A 13048-nucleotide genomic window follows, 5' to 3' on the forward strand; every position below is an offset into this window, starting at 1 on the left:
AAGTAAAAGCTACTTTGATTTATTCTGCTTTCTGTTGATACGCTTGGCTGAACGTTTGGGCTGGCCCCTTTAATAGTCTTCAAAGCCTCTTGCAGCTGCAAGAATTATTTTTTCTCAGAGTCTTTTGCTCACTGTTAAAGGGAATCAGCCTACTTAGTTAATAAAGATTTCTGTCTCAGTTGCTCTTACCTGGGTTGTAATTTACTGTATTAAACTGAAGTTCTGGGGTAGATTTAAAAGTTATAATGTTAATGATTTTGATTTACAGCGATTCTGTGAATGGGAGTGGCCCACTTTCCAGGAGGGGTGGCCGGATGCAGGGTCTTTTGATCTGACCGCTGCCTACCGGGTCCATTATGTCATATACGGCCGCCCAGGGCATCCTGATCAAATTTCTTATATTCAGGTTTAGATTGACATATTGTCCAAGAAACCCCGGTGGATGAGGGCATGCCTCCAGAGGGGAAAATTGGGACAGAGACAGACAATTCTTTTGGCCGGGCCCCAGAAGGGAAAGGCTCCCCCCGGTCCTTCGGAGAGAGAGAGGGAGAACCTGCAGGACCTTGCGACATCCACCAGTCCTGCTGTTCCTATGTTGCCACTAGGGTAGGCCGGCCCTCTATAGATCTGGGGCCAGACAAGCAGCCCTCTGGGGATGCAAGGCAGATAGAGGCGCTATTCCCCAGCTACAGACCAGGAGATTGGGTCTACTCTACGTCAGAAGGCACTGCCGGGAGACCCTAGAACCACATTTGGAAGGGTCCCTACACTGTGGTGCTGATGACCCCCACCGCTCTCAAGGTCAATGGCGTCACGACCTGGATCCATCACACTCACATCCAGTCAGCGGATCCATCCATGACCCGGAAAGACTTCATCACCAAATGGAGCATCAATCGAGATCAACGCAACCCGCTCAAGCTCAAGCTACGGCGTGCTCGACCTGCCTGATGCCGGTAACATGGCTCGCGATCACTCCTGTCACCAGGAGCCCCCACAATACTGTGTAATACACTTAGATAATGCCTGCATCTTCATGGACAAGGCTCCAAAGAGACAAGGGCAATTTATAGGGTCACATGTTTAGTAGCAGAAGATTTGGCTGCCTAAAGCGGCCATGATGTTTCATTGTATTGATATGTTATATTAACCTTTGATTCTTTTGCAGGTTTTGAATGTATGTTGGCTGTCCTGGAAGGGAGCTGTGTGGGGTGACCCCCTTGTCTAGCTGGCAAGGGGGCAGGTGCCCAACTGGTCAGGAAAGGGTGCCCATCAGGTTTTGGACTCTGTTGAGAGACAGCTAAAAGTTGGCAGCCTGTATACTGCCTTGCAGGCCTGAGTCACCATGCCCATGTCAGGGGTAGTAAAGCTGGAAAAAGCCTGTTTAGAATAGAAGGTCTGAGGCATAGTTTTGCATAGGTGGAAGGTTTTATGCCTACAGCTACTATTTTGTTTTAAATCCATGAAAAGGAAGTAGCAAGGAAAGTCAGAAAATCTTAGAGTAGATCACTATGTTCTTCTCCTTAAGTAATTCCTCCGGAATCTGGCAATATGTGAAGGGATTTATTCCCTCCTGGGAAGGCACTTAAGCATTCTCTATTGCCAAAAGGATCCCAATTGTCTACAGCTGTTGTCTGAGCTCTCCCTTCAAGCTGGGTTTATGAAAAGCTGGTACCATGGATCTGTCTCTTGCCCAATGGCGTAAGCTGGTCCCTCTCTGGAGAAGAAACCTGGATTTCCCAAGAGATGTGATCAATGCCGGGGCCCCGTCAGCAGGCGAGGGGAACCCAAGGCGGGTGCTGGGCATGGAGGCCACAGGGGGCATAGGCTAACAAGGAGACAGAACTGAACCTCACATCACCCTACTTGGCCCAGAGATGGTTGGTAGTCAGAGAAGGGTAAGACACCACAGAGGTGGGGCGACCTAAGACAGACACAACCGAGGGCCAGTAGGAGAGAACTTGGGGTTCAACAGAGGTGGGGCACAGATCCTCACCCCCCCAATGGTGCAGGGGCTTGAACACTCGCCCCTTCTGAGGAAGGTCTCCTGTTCCCATGGCTGCTTCTTGCTTCCCATGCCCAGCCCAGACCAGGAAATAAATAACAGAAGAGACTTGGTCCAGCTGAAAATGGTACCCAGAAAAACGGAGGCTTAGTTCAACAGACTCTAAATTTAAACCTAGCCTAACAAACAGGAATGCTTGAGCCTCTTCAAGGCAAATAGTACTAAATCAGGGTTTTTTTTTTTATATAACCATGGAGGAATTCTATTTCAATAGAAGTTATTAAATCTAAAATGGTTTCTTTCACTTCCACCGGACCATTTTTTAACCTTATAGGGATAGTTCAGTTGATAGTCTTGGTGGAATAGAATTGCAGTCCGTCTCATGATTGAGCCAGAAGTTCCAAGAGAAGGGGGGAATGAAAGGTGCACTGCCCACCTCTCCGGGCAGTGCAGGAGGAGGAGTCTGGCCCCTGGACTCTGAAATCCCTCAGCACCCGCCATAGGGCCTGGCCTTCCCCAGAGCGGGTCCAAGTGTCCAGACCGGCGGCCTGGCCAGCAGCGGGCCGAGGAGGGGGGCCAGGCGGCGACCAATCACAGGGGAGGTCGTGGGAGCAGAAGGCCTCACCGCCTGGCTCTTTCCTCCCTTCCCCCGTGGTCTGCTCCCCACTTGCCCGCGCTGGGGCGGGGGTCCATGCGGCCCTCGGGGCCTGGTCAGGGGGCCCTGTGTGGGCCGGCTGCCGGGCCCCATGAGGTATCGGCTTCCCAGCCACAGCGGGAGCCTGGTGCAGGCTGCCACCCGACCGCGGCCCCCCGGACCGGGCATCCACGTGGGCCGCGTGGATCCCCGGCCCCAGTGCAGCAGTGGCGGCAGGGGAGTGGGGCACGTGCCCTAGCCCAGGGAGGCTGCCATGCTGCGGTGCACCAGCCCCGTGGGCCGGGCCTGCTCTGAGCGGATGCTGCTCTTCCAGAGCCGGGCCGCTCCACCGGCCACACCCCGTGTGCTGGGCCTGTGCTGCCCAGACGTGCTGCTGTGGGAGTCCCGGTCCGCCCGCAGGCCGGCTGCAGGTGCTCTGCAGGAGGGCCATCCTGCCTTGCAGCGTGTTCGAGCAGCAGCAGAGGGAGGCAGGCGAGGACTGCCTCCTCCATCTTGCCTTGGATCCTCCATTTTGGGACAGAGCCATGTGCTTCTTCCTGGAAGATGCCGCTGCTAGCCACACCCAGGATTTCTCTGGAGTAACCAATAATAATCAAGGGAAGTGCACGCCATCACTATGACCACATCCTGTACCGACTCGTGCCTGGCCAATTGGCGGGGCACACAGTCCCCTCTCCTGCCCTCACTCCACCCCCCTTTAAAACCCTCTGTTCCATCAGGCCTCTCTCTCTCGGCCACTGGACTTACCGCTGTGTTGGTGGGTCTGGTGAACGGGGAGCGCAAGCTAGCGTGCATTAAAAAGGACTCTTTGCTTTTGCATCGGACTGACTGGCTCCCTGGGGGTCTTGGGAACTTTGAAATCTGGGCACAACATGCATAAGGGTTGCTTTTTCTCTGCATCCTCACCAGCACTTGTGGTTTGTTGATTTTTTTTCTGACAGCTATTCTGACTGGTGTGGATTGGTACCTCAGTGTCGTTTTGATTTGCATCTCTTGGACTGTTAGTGCCTCTGAGCATTTTTTCGTATGTCCCTTGGCCTATTTAGGTCTCCTTTTAAAAAGTGTTAATTTAGGTCCTTTGCCCATGTTTTGATTGGATTGTTTATGTTCCTATTGTTAATTTGTGTGAGTTCCCTGAAAACTTTGGAGATTCAACACTTATCCGAGATACCATTGGCAAATATGTACTCCTGATGCAGTGGGCTTTCTGGTTGTTTTGTTCAGGATTTTGTTTGCTGTGCAGAAGATTTTTATTTTTATGTAGTCCATTTTTTATTTTCCCCTCCGTGTGCATTGCCTTTGGAGCTGTATCAATAAAGATACTGAGAAGACATATCTGATATATTGCTACATAGGCAATCTTATAAGTTTTTTTTTTATAGATTCTCATTTGATTTTTAAGTCCTTCATCCATTTTGAGTTTATTTTTGTGAATGGTGTAAGTTGGTGGTCTAGTTTCATTATTTTTTATGTATCTTTCTAATTTTCCTAACATTTTTTGAAGAGACTGTCCTGACTCCATTGTATGCTCTTGCCTCCTTTGTAAATTAATAATAGAGCATAATGACTTGGGTCCACTTCTGGGTTCTCTGTTCTGTTTCAGTGGAGTATATATATGTCTTTTCTAGTGCCAGTAGCAGGCAGTTTTGAGAATGGTGGCTTTATAATATAGCTTAATATCTGGTATTGTGAGCCCGCCAACTTTTTCTCCTGCCTCAGGATTGCTCAGGCTATTTTTACTCCATTTGAATTTTTTGAGGATTTTTTTCTGTGTGAAATATTCTGTTGGTATATTAATGGAGATTACAATGAATCTATAGATTGCTTTTGGTAGTATGGACATGTTAATGATGTTAAGTCTACCAACCCATCAACATGGTATATTAATCCATTGGTTGATATCTTTATGTCTTTTTCAATGGCCTGTAGTTTTCCAAGTGCAGTTTTTTACTTTCTTTATGAATCAATAAAAATTTACAGTTTTTAATCATAAACCTGTGTTTTCTATCAAAATTACTTCTTGCGTGAATTTTGGGACACCCTTTACTTAGGCGACTCCTGTGAAAGGGCCATTCGACCTACAAAAGTGTCGCAACCCACAGGTTGAGAACCGCTATTCTAAAATGTCAATTAAATGTAATGAATCCAGTGTGTCCATTAGAGGCTCTGCATCCTTGTTATTTTTTTCATATGGAAGATCTATCCAGTGAAGTCAGAGGGGTGATAATTTTGTCACACTCTCTGTTAAAGTCTTCTGGAATTTTTGTTTGTTTGTTTTGATTTTTTATTTATTTGTTTGTTTGAGATATATATATGGAGGTGCTCCTATGTTGGCTGAATATATGTTTACTAGGGTTATATCGTCTTGTTGGTTGGTCCCTTTAGTATCATGCAGTGACCTTTACATCTCTTGTGATGGCCTTTCTTTTAAAGTCTATTTTGTTGGATATGCGTATTGTTACTTCGAACTTTTTGTTTCTTTTCCATTTGCATGGAAATTTTTCCCATTCCAGGTGACCTTGGTTAAAACACAGCGCCAAGAAGGGGAGCAAACATATTAAGAACCGTATGCTATATATGCCAGGTCCCTTGAAACAGCAAGGATGGACCGGCTCCCGGCAAATTCCCCCTTTTTTATTTTTTAAAAGCCGGCATTAAAAAGAAAAACCTCAAATGCTCTCTTGTATCCATTTTAAGAGTAGGATTGGTGCTTTCTGCTATTACCTGCGTCCTGATCTATCACCCCAGGGAGAGCTTGCCAATCCTGCACTTTCCTGGGGTGGAAAGGCTGCAGTGGGATTAAGGATAAGGCTCTTTGGGCCTACCTTCTCCCATGCCTCTACATTTACCTTTCTGGCACCTTTCCTTCCTCAGAAAAGCATGGACATATTTCTTATATAAAATGTTCCATCTGACTGGGAGTAACCTTGACTCCTCTGCAAGCAAGCATATGTGTTAAAAGATCAATACGGAGTCTTTTTTTCTTTAGACTCAGTATGGCACATCTTCTTAATCTAAAGATCAATACAGAGTCTTCTTTCTTTGGACTCAGTATGGCACATCTTCTCAATCTAAGTTCTGTACTATCCACCTTCTTACCCTATTTATCCTCTATAGGGGGGTCTGTAGCACCCTGGTGGAGTCCTATCTGTCCTGAGTGTGGGGGTTCTCAATGGGGCGGGGGCTTACCTAGGGGAATCCTGTTCCAGGGGTTCCCAAAGGTGTGGACGGAGTTGGCGAAGACTATCCACCCTCTTCCTACGGTGGGGTCCTATCCGTCCCGAGTGCGGGGCGCTTACCTAGGGGTCCCTGTTCGGGCGCCAGATGCTGGGGTCCAACCCCAGCGGGTCCAGGGGTCCCCAAAGGTGTGGACGGAGTCGGCGAAGAAGGAATGACATGGAGACAGTGTTCAGTTGATCAGCAGCCTTGCCAGGATCTCTAGCCACAATCTCCAGCCAAGTTCTGTGTCCATGCTCTCCTGCTAGGCTCTCCAGCCAGATTCCGTCCGAGACCTCCAGCCAGGCTCAGTCACCAGGCTCCAGCCAGGCTCCCCTGCCATATCTCTGTAGTCAGGTTCAGTCCAGGATCCTCTGCCATGTTCTCTCCAGCGAAGCTCCTCTGTCTCTAGAGAAAGTTCTGTGTAGGTTCTGTGCCTAGGCCCTGTCTCTCTTGGTCCTGTCTTCCAAGCCCTGTCTCCTAATTTCTGTGCTCTGAGTTCTGTCTTCTGAATTCTGTCTCTTGCTGTCTGGTTGCATCTGTATTTATACCAGTTGATTCCAATCCTATCAATCTCTATTCCAAAGGTTAGGGCGTTTCTTATCTCCATTCCAGGGAGTAAAGATTATGTAGCTTAAGCATGATTGTTCGTAGTTAAAATGATTAATTACCCGCCTGGCACTTAGTTAAGAGGTTTTATTCCCTCCCTAACTTCAGGGGAAAATCCCTACCTGGGGATTCAACCTTTCTCGGAGAGGTGACCTTGGTAAAACACAGCGCCAAGAAGGTGAGCAGACATGTTAAGAACCATATGCTATATATGCCAGGTCCCTTGAAACAGCAAGGAAGGACCGGCTCCCGGCACGAGATGAGATACCATTGGCAAATATGTTCTCCCGATACAGTGGGCTTTCTGGTTGTTTTGTTCAGGATTTTGTTTGCTGTGCAGAAGATTTTTATTTTTATGTAGTCCATTTTTTATTTTCCCCTCCGTGTGCATTGCCTTTGGAGCTGTATCAATAAAGATACTGCAAAGACATATCTGATATATTGCTACGTAGGCAATCTTATAGGTTTTTTTATAGATTCTCATTTGATTTTTAAGTCCTTCATCCATTTTGAGTTTATTTTTGTGAATGGTGTAAGTTGGTGGTCTAGTTTCATTATTTTTTATGTATCTTTCTAATTTTCCTAACATTTTTTGAAGAGACTGTCTTGACTCCATTGTATGCTCTTGCCTCCTTTGTAAATTAATAATAGAGCATAATGACTTGGGTCCACTTCTGGGTTCTCTGTTCTGTTTCAGTGGAGTATATATATATGTCTTTTCTAGTGCCAGTAGCAGGCAGTTTTGAGAATGGTGGCTTTATAATATAGCTTAATATCTGGTATTGTGAGCCCGCCAACTTTTTTCTTCTGCCTCAGGATTGCTCTGGCTATTTTTACTCCGTTTGCATTTTTTTGAGGATTTTTTTCTGTGTCTGTGAAATATTCTGTTGGTATATTAATGGAGATTACAGTGAATCTATAGATTGCTTTTGGTAGTATGGAGATGTTAATGATGTTAAGTCTACCAACCCATCAACATGGTATATTAATCCATTGGTTGATATCTTTATGTCTTTTTCAATGGCCTGTAGTTTTCCAAGTGCAGTTCTTTTACTTCCTTTATGAATCAATAAAAGTTAACAGTTTTTAATCATAAATGCGGTGACCCGCACCTTGGAGAGGGTCCGACGGGTAGAGGTGGCGTGGGATTAAATACAAGAGACCATGAGACGGGGTTGGGAGGACTGGCACAAGGCACCAGCAACTTTATTTTTTACACACACTGTTTTATAGCTAAAGCTGTAGCTGGTCATGCTTCATAGATCACTGTTAGGGCCTGGCCTGTTCATAGGGAAGTAACAGATTGTTACAGGCTGGGCAAGACTGGGCAAGCTTTGTCTAGATCTATCTATGTTTGACAGTTACTATGGCAATCAGGTTACAGTTACTATGACAATCAGGTTATGCTAGCTTAACTACACTTTTAGCCACAGAGGTCATGCCTCGGTCAAGCCTTGTCTAGTTCCACTTTGCTGCAAACTCTAATAAAGCCTCAAACCTTTCCTGAGCTTTGACCTTAAAACCTTCCAGGATTGACATAGGGTAGAGTCCAGGGCTTTGCCATGTCCTCTGGTCAGCTTAGACTTTGCCAGCAGCATGACGGTCCCCAACACATAAACCTGTGTTTTCTATCAAAATTACTTCTTGCGTGAATTTTGGGACACCCTTTACTTAGGCGACTCCTGTGAAAGGGCCATTCGACCTACAAAAGTGTCGCAACCCACAGGTTGAGAACCGCTATTCTAAAATGTCAAATCTAATGAATCCAGTGTGTCCATTAGAGGCTCTGCATCCTTGTTATTTTTTTCATATGGAAGATCTATCCAGTGAAGTCAGAGGGGTGATAATTTTGTCACACTCTCTGTTAAAGTCTTCTGGAATTTTTCTTTGTTTGTTTTGATTTTTTATTTATTTGTTTGTTTGAGATATATATATGGAGGTGCTCCTATGTTGGCTGAATATATGTTTACTAGGGTTATATCCTCTTGTTGGTTGGTCTCTTTGGTATCATGCAGTGACCTTTACGTCTCTTGTAATGGCCTTTCTTTTAAAGTCTATTATGTCGGATATGCTTATTGTTACTTCGGCCTTTCTTTTTCTTTTCCATTTGCATGGAAATTTTTCCCATTCTTTCACTCTCATCCTGTGTGTGTCTTTTGTTTTGAGGTGGTGCTCCTGTAGACAGCATAGACTTGCATCATGTTTTTGTACCCATTTTGCTCCACTACACCTTTAGATTGGAGCATTGACCCATTTACATTTATGGTTATTATTATTATTATTATTTTTTTTTTTTTTATTGCTTGAAGTATTACAAAGGGTATTACATATGTGTCCATTTCCCCCCGCCCCCCCAGCCCTAGACAGTCCCCTAGCCTCCCCTATTTCCCGGTGTCTTATGTCCATTGGTTATGCTTATATGCATGCATACAAGTTCTTTGGTTGATCTCTTACCCCCCTACCTCCTGCACCCCCACCCTCCGCGGCCTTCCCGCTGCAGTTTTACAATCTGTTTGAGGCAGCTCTGCCTCTGTATCTATTATTGTTCAAAAGTTTATAATGGTCTATATTATCCATGAATGCATGAGATCATGTGGTATGTTTCCTTCATTGACTGGCTTATTTCACTTAGCATAATGCTCTCCAGTTCTTTCCATGCTGTTGCAAATGGTAAGAGTTCCTTCCTTTTTTGAGCAGCATAGTATTCCATCGTGTAGATGTACCACAGTTTTCTAATCCATTCATCTACTGATGGGCACTTAGGCTGTTTCCAGATCTTAGCTATGGTGAATTGTGCTGCTCTGAACATAGGGGTGCATATACCCTTTCTGATTGGTGTTTCTGGTTTCTTGGGATATATTCCTAGAAGTGGGATCACAGGGTCAAATGGGAGTTCCATTTTCAGTTTTTTGAGGAAACTCCATAGTGTCTTCCATAGTGGCTGCACCAGTCTGCATTCCCACCAGCAGTGCACAAGTGTTCCTTTTTCTCCACATCCTCTCCAGCACTTGTCATTTGTTGATTTGTTGATGATAGCCAGCCTGACAGGTGTGAGATGGTACCTCATTGTTGTTTTGATATGCATCTCTCGGATGATTAGTGACTTTGAGCATGTTTTCATATGTCTCTTGGCTTTCTGGATGTCCTCTTTTGAAACGTGTCTATTTAGACCCTTTGCCCATTTTTTCATTGGATAGTTTATCTTCCTTTTGTTGAGTTGTATGAGTTCCCTATAAATTTTGGAGATTAGGCCATTATCAGATATGACATTGGCAAATATGTTTTCCCATGCAGTGGGCTTTCTTGTTGTTTTGTTGATGGTTTCTTTTGCTGTGCAGAAGCTTTCTATTTTGATGTAGCCCCATTTGTTCATTTTCTCTTTCGTTTCAAGTGCCCTAGGAGCTGTATCAGTGAAGAAATTTCTTCGGCATATGTCTGAGATTTTGTTGCCTTTGTATTCTTCTAGAATTTTTATGGTTTCCTGTCGTAAATTTAAGTCTTTTATCCATTTTGAGTTTATTTTTGTGTATGGTGTAAGTTGGTGGTCTAGTTTCATTTTCTTGCATATATCTGTCCAATTTTCCCAACGCTATTTATTGAAGTTACTATCTTGGCTCCATTGTATGTTCTTGCCTCCTTTGTCAAATATTAATTGAGCATATTGGTTCGGGCCGATGTCTGGGCTCTCTATTCTATTCCATTGATATATATGCCTATTCTTGTGCCAGTACCAGGCAGTTTTAAGAACAGTGGCTTTGCAATAGATCTTGATATCTGGTATTGAGATCCCACCTACTTTTTTCTTTTTCAGGATTGCTGCAGCTATTCGGGGTCTTTTTTTATTCAGGATGAATTTTTGGAGAGTTCGTTCTAGATCTCTGAAGTATGCTGTTGGTACTTTAATGGGAAGTGCGTTGAATTAATATATTGCTTTGGCTAGTATGGACATTTTAATGATGTTGATTCTACCAATGCATGAACACGGTATGTTCTTCCATCTGTTTATGTCTTCCTCTATCTCTTTTTTCAACGTCCTGTAGTTTTTTGAGTAGAGGTCTTTTACCTCTTTAGTTAAGTTTATTCCTAGGTAGCCTATTTTTTTTGGTGCAATGGTAAACGGGATTGTTTTTATAATCTCTCTTTCTGAAAGTTCACTATTGGTGTATAGAAATGCCTCAGATTTCTTGGGGTTAATTTTGTATCCTGCTACATTGCCAAATTCATGTATTAAGTCTAGTAGCTTTTTGATGGAATCTCTAGGGTTTTGTATGTATAATATCATGTCGTCTGCAAATAAGGACAGTTTTACTTCCTCTTTTCCAATTTGGATGCCTTTTATTTCTTCTTCTTGCCTAATTGGAATGGCTCACACGTCCAGTACTATGTTGAACAGGAGTGGTGAGAGGGGACATCTCTGTCTTGTTCCTGTTCTTAGGGGAAATGGTGTTAGTTTTTGTCTGTTGAGTATGATGCTGGCTGTGGGCCTGTCATATATGGCTTTTATTATGTTGAGGTATGATCCTTCTACTCCCACCTTACTGAGAGTTTTTATCAAAAATGGGTGTTGAATTTTGTCAAGTGCTATCTCTGCATCAATTGATATGACCATGTGGTTTTTTTCTTTCAATTTGTTTATGTGATGTATCATGTTTATTGATTTGCGGATATTGTACCATCCTTGCATTCCTGGGATAAATCCAACTTGGTCATGGTGTATGATCTTTCTGATGTACTGCAGCATCCGATTTGCTAAGATTTTGTTGAGGATTTTGACATCTATGTTCATGAGGGATATTGGCCTGTAATTCTCTTTCATTGTGTTGTCCTTACCATTTTTAGTATTAGGGTGATGCTGGCTTCATAGAATGAACTTGGAAGTGTTCCTTCCTCTTGAATTTTTTGTAGTAGTCTGAGGAGGATAGGTTTTAGTTCTTCCTTGAATGTTTGGTAAAACTCCCCTGTGAAGCCGTCTGGTCCGGTGCTTTTGTTTGATGGAAGGTTTTTGATGACTGCTTCACTTTCTTCCATAGTTATTGGCCTGTTGAGGTTTTTAGATTCTTCCTGATTGAGTTTTGGAATGTTGTATTTTTCTAGGAATTTGTCCATTTCCTCCAGGTTGTCTAGTTTGTTGGAGTAGAGCTGTCCATAGTATTTTTTAACAATCATTTGTATTTCTGTGGGGTCTGTTGTTATTTCGCCTCTATCGTTTTTGATTTTGTTTATTTGGGTCCTCTCTCTTTGCTTCTTGGTGAGTCTGGCTAGAGGTTTGTCAATCTTGTTTATCCTTTCAAAGAACCAGCTCTTGGTTTCATTGATTTTCTGTATTGTTTTTTTGGTCTCTATGTCATTTATTTCTGATTAAATCTTTATTATCTCCTTCCTTCTGCTCACTCTGGGATTTTCTTGTTGCTCTCTTTCTAAATCTTTGAGTTGCAGAGTTAGATGATTTACTACCATTTTTTCTTGTTTTTTGAGATAGGCCTGTTGCGCTATAAACTTCCCTCTCAGGACTGCTTTCGTTGTGTCCCATAGGTTTTGGATTGTTGTGTTTTCATTGTCATTAGTTTTCAGGATGTTTTTAATTTCTTCTTTGATCTCATTGGTAACCCAGTCAATATTTAGTAGCCTGCTATTCAGCTTCCAGGTGTTTGAGTATTTTGGGATGTTTTTATTGTAATTTATTTCTAGTATTATGCCATCATGGTCTGCGAAGATGCTTTTTATGATTTCAATCTTCTTGAATTTGGGGATACTTTGCTTGTGACCCAATATGTGGTCTATTTTTGAAGATGTCCCATGAGCACCTGAGAAGAACGTATATTCCCTGGCTTTGGGGTGAAGTGTTCTGAAGATGTCTATTAAGTCCATCTGATCTAGTGAGTCATTTAGGATTGCTGTATCTTTGCTGATTGTTTGTCTATAGGACTTATCCAGTGCTGTCAATGGTGTATTAAAGTCCCTTACTATGATTGTATTGTTGTCGATCTCTCCTTTGATATCTTCCAGGAGTTTTTTTATGAATTTGGGTGCTCCTGCATTGGGTGCATATATGTTTACCAGGGTTATATCTTCTTGTTGTATTGATTCCTTTAGTATTATGAAGTGGCCTTCCTTATCTCTTGTTAAGGCCTTCACTTTGAGGTCTATTTTGTCCGATATAAGTATTGCTACCCCAGCTTTCTTTTCCTTTCCATTTGCCTGCAAGATATTTTTCCATCCTTTCACTTTCAGTCTGTGTGAGTCCCTTCTAATGAGGTGGGTTTCTTGTAGACAGCAGATGTATGGGTCATGTTTTTTTATCCATTCAGCCACTTGATGTCTTTTCGTTGGAGCACTTAGTCCATTTACGTTTAAAGTTATTATTGAAAGGTACTTGTTTGTAGCCATTTGTTTTTTTGTGTGTGTGGCTGTTTTCTTTCTGAGCTTTTTATTTCTTCTTTTTATACCAGTCCCTTTAGCATTCCTTGCATTGCTGGCTTGGTGGTGATAAACTCCCTTAGCCTTTTTTTGTCTGTGAAGCTTCTTATTTCCCCTTCAAGTTTGAATAATAGCCTTGCTGGGTA

Source organism: Myotis daubentonii, chromosome Y, assembly GCF_963259705.1.
Source record: "Myotis daubentonii chromosome Y, mMyoDau2.1, whole genome shotgun sequence".
In the NCBI taxonomy this organism is placed as follows: domain Eukaryota; kingdom Metazoa; phylum Chordata; class Mammalia; order Chiroptera; family Vespertilionidae; genus Myotis; species Myotis daubentonii.